This window comes from Medicago sativa, chromosome 4, assembly GCF_051527215.1.
Source record: "Medicago sativa cultivar Bolivia chromosome 4, Bolivia_mono, whole genome shotgun sequence".
Classification (NCBI taxonomy): Eukaryota; Viridiplantae; Streptophyta; class Magnoliopsida; order Fabales; family Fabaceae; genus Medicago; species Medicago sativa.
The window spans coordinates 51,916,326-51,920,817 of record NC_140752.1 but is presented as its reverse complement, the minus strand read 5'-3'; the positions used below and the strand labels follow the sequence as shown (position 1 = coordinate 51,920,817).

At 31.9% G+C, this 4,492-nt stretch overlaps 1 long non-coding RNA gene across 1 annotated transcript; it reads right to left on the bottom strand.

Annotated features, from left to right (window-relative positions):
- Positions 1-262: 262 nt before the first annotated feature.
- LOC146929717 (uncharacterized) lies at positions 263-2,934 on the bottom strand. The gene is made up of 2 exons (XR_015006109.1): positions 1,796-2,934; positions 263-478 (listed from the first exon to the last, which is right to left on the bottom strand). It is a non-coding gene; the product is annotated as an uncharacterized LOC146929717 (long non-coding RNA).
- Positions 2,935-4,492: the final 1,558 nt, after the last annotated feature.

Genomic DNA, 4,492 nt, shown 5'->3' with positions numbered 1-4,492 from the left:
AATCATTTGTCACTCCATCCATGAAACTTTTTTTCAATCGCGGTATGCTCTAAAAAAAGTCAAGGTTTGATGGCTAGCTTTAGAAGACTATCCATATAATGGATGCACTTTCTACCTTCTCATTAACTAACCTTGAATATCTTATGGTTCTTAATTGTAAGCTTCCACTATGACCCTTTCACTTCCTTAGATGTGATGGACTTGCAAGATGTGTGTAACGCCCCGGATTTTGGTCCAAGACATTACGCCTAAATCATTCTCATTTTTAGAAAATCACTACTATTTTTTTTTTATTTCATCAATAATATATATTCTAGCAAAACCTATACAAAATTCTTTACATAATTTAACAAAAATTCTTAAACTAAATGTCCTTCAAAATCACTTCTAAAATTACAATACAATCAAAAACCCAATTTCGTCCCCATACGCGCTTCAAGCAAAAACAACAAAGCATACACCATGTCTTCTTAGGTACCTAAAATGTTGGTTGTAAGGGTCAATTTCCTTATCCAAATTGGTTCATACTCAAAGCACCAGAAACAATGTCATGAAATAGATAATATCAAAACTTATCAATCAAAAAGAAATAAGAAAAATACATTTAAGTCTTTAAGGTAAGTTCATACACATTTCTTTTATATATATATAACAGTTTAATCACTTATCAACACACAGATGTATAATAGACCCAATGCAATGCAATGATGTGCAAAATGCATGCTCTTATAACTATATGATCCGGATATAATTCCCGCTACACAGGCATCCACACAGAATATAATTGCAATTCCCGCCACACAGGCATCCACACAGAAAATAATTGCAATTCCCGCCACTAAGGCACCACACAGATGCATATGCCATGCATGATCATGAAAATGCAGACTAAAACCCACCACACAGGCACAACAATGCAATATGATATTATCCCGCCACTAAGGCACCACAAAGAAATATATTATTATAACCCGCCACACAGGCATCCACTAAGAAATAATTGTAACCCGCCACTAAGGCACCACACAGAAAATAATACCACATCATGCACACGACAAAAGAAGTCTTTCATAAAAAGCTTATTTCTCTTCTTATTATTTCAGTTCGATAACAATCTCAAATTTTACGTGCAACATCCATGAGCACATACCCACACATAAAAGAGAATCAAACTTCAAATAACAAGTCATAGACACACATATTTCATGAATAATAAGCAAGCACCAATTTTATAGTCCACCAAACTTAGCTGCACAAGCATTCAAAATAGGGAGGCATTATCTCATCAAGTATAGTAGTGTACTATCTCACTGCCATAATCCTACAAAAAGTGGCTCCCGAAGTGAAAAATATTAAGACTATAGTATGTTTGCTCTAAACGATAATTAGCCACCCATATACCACAAATTTAGACATCTATTAATTCATTCAAGAATGATTTGGAGCACTATATCATTATTTTTAAAATCTATATCTTCTTATAACACATATTTTCATCTTTTTCCTTTCTTTAATTCATAAAAAAAATGTATCACTTCTTTTCCAACACCACAAAACATATAAAGCATAATAATATAAAATATATCAATTCACACCAAATTATCATACAGAACTTTCATATAAAACATAATTAAGAATAACCACTCATAATTGATAATAATCACTTTTAAAAAGGATTAATTTTACCATGAAAATACGTTTTAATTATTTTTCTTTTTAAAAGACAAGAATTGCTACCTCTACTTAATAACACAGTCTAGCACTTAGTATGGACGTATGGGGAAAAAGCCCTTACCTCGTACGCTTTACTTCCTAGCAAAACCCTCAATCCACACGCATCAGTCTTTACTCCGCTCAGCCTACACTTGATGATGTTGACCCCCGTGAGTTTGCTTCTACTTACTCTCTTGTTTTCTCCTCTCAATCACGTGTTGTTCTTTTCTTTCTATATATATATATATATATTTTTTTTTTTAATAGCAGATCGTTACCATAAGATGAAATGAAGGGGAACCGAGTGTAGATTTTTCTTCTTAGGGAATCATTATTACAAGGGAAAGAGAATATGGTTTCATGTGACGAGAAAGGATAATTACAATTGTTAATATCACTTTGGATTCATAGAAGGGGTCGCTAATGAACGGAGGGAATCATGGGAGTGGACTTATCTTACGGTTTACTTTGGCTATTTTTGAATTGTAGCTATAAGGAAAGGCATGAGGCTATAGGAACCTATTAACTTGTGAGGGACAAGAGCAATTATTGTTTGGTTAAATGAAATTGAAGAGATTAAAACTGTAACATACTAATATACTCGTGTGGCTGAATAATATATGTGAATGATATTTGAATTCAAGGCCGATGTGGGAAGAGACATGCAACCAAATGGGTTAGTTGGGTTAATGGATTTATTCATAAGAAAACTAAAGGTATGGTTACGTTGGGCCAAGCACAGAAGGTTTAATGGAATTGAGAGAATGAAATCAATGTGAGTAACTGTCAAAGGCTATGGAAAATAATAAGAGAACATTGTGATAGGGAATGGGGTGTGATAGATATAAGAGAGGCAGTGTATCGTACACATGTTGGTGAGAGACTGGCAAGGGCACCGTTTTGAGAGTCCGAGAAATAAACAACTAGGAGATTTTACATGTGATAGAATGAAATAGCTAATTAGTAGAACTTTGCCTCCACTCCATCAAATCTTAAACGTGGGTGGGTTATGGAGTAACCGTAAATGCCACTAACTACTCTAATTAATCAAAGTTATGACCTAATAGATAGGAACAAATGAATCAGAATAACTATGAGTGTTAACTAAGCATAATTTCCACCTGGCTTTAGAAAAACGTGGGTAGCAAATTTTTCTTTTAATTAAATATTTATAATGACAAATAACTCATCATATAAAATTATCAAATAATTAATATAAAATAATCTTTACAAATTTTGGGATGTTACAATGTGCATTGCATTTCTTTTGAGCAATTAATGATTTATTTGTAGTAAAATTTTGGCCAAATATTACATCTTTTAGTCCTTTAAGTTTGACAAACATATCTGGTTAGTCCTTTAAAGTCGTTAAGTTTCAAATATCTGCATTAAATTTACAGCTTAAAAGACATATTTGAAACTTAAAAAAATTTAAAGGACTTATTTGAAACTTAAAAAATTTAAAGGACTAATCCAATATTTTTGTCAAACTTAAAGGATGAAAAGATGTATTTGGCCTAAAATTTTGTTTCAAATCAAATTATTATTTTAATTCTAAATGCAGTTTTAATTATTTTTTGTCTAATTGTACACTAATATTTGCATCATTAATATTGGCATTATTCTCACGTTAATAACTTTAGCTGTGTATCTATAAAAATATATTAATATTTGACTAGAGTAATTTTATAAAAGTATTATTATTTCTCTTTTATTAGGGGTTTATTTTTTATTTTTTATCAAAGCACTAAAATATAAAAGACAGGAGAGGCCTGAACCAATACATCAGAGACATAATATGTAAAACCTATGAAGAGAAAAACCAGACGGTGTCCAAGACCACCATTATACAGAAAAACTAACAACTGCTACAAAACCACCCTCTAAGTAAATTTGAACAAAAGTATTGATATTAGGGGTTTATTTTATTTCTAACTTGAAGAATGTTAAATAATATATTTTTTTTTGGCTTAAATATGCCTTTAGTCCCTGCACTTTCATCAGATTTTGGCATTGGTCCCTACACTTTTTTTGTTTGCAATTGGTCCCTGCACTTTGTAAAAATATTGGTATTGGTCCCTCTGTTAACTTTCTGTTAAAAAAAAACACAAAACTATTGGTATTGGTCCCTGCACTTTGTAAAAATATTGGTATTGGTCCCTGCTCTTTGTAAAAATATTGATATTGGTGCCACATGGTGTGAAATGACTGAGCCACGTGGCACTCCGTTAGTTTTGTGTTTTTTTTTAACAGAAAGTTAACAGAGGGACCAATACCAATATTTTTACAAAGTGCAGGGACCAATGCCAAACAAAAAAAAGTGCAGGGACCAATACCAAAATCTGATGAAAGTGCAGGGACCAATGACCCATACCAATATTATTTACAAAGTGCAGGGACCAATACCAATATTTTTACCAGCTGATTATTTACCAATATGATTATTAACATATCAATATGATTATTTACAAAGCTGATTATTAACATATCAATATGATTATTTACCAGCTGATTATTTACCAGCTAATCATATTGGTATGGGTCATATTATCACCAGCTATTGAATGTTAATAATCATATTAGTTATTTTCCCTGCACTTTGTAAATAATATTGGTATGGGTCATATTATCACCAGCTATTGAATGTTAATAATCATATTGGTATTTTTAATAGTATTTTTAACATTCAATATGATTATTGCCCCCACAATCTAAAATTGCTGGCTCCGTCACTGTTCCCAATGGTAATGCATTTCAGACAGACTTAGCACGGTCTATG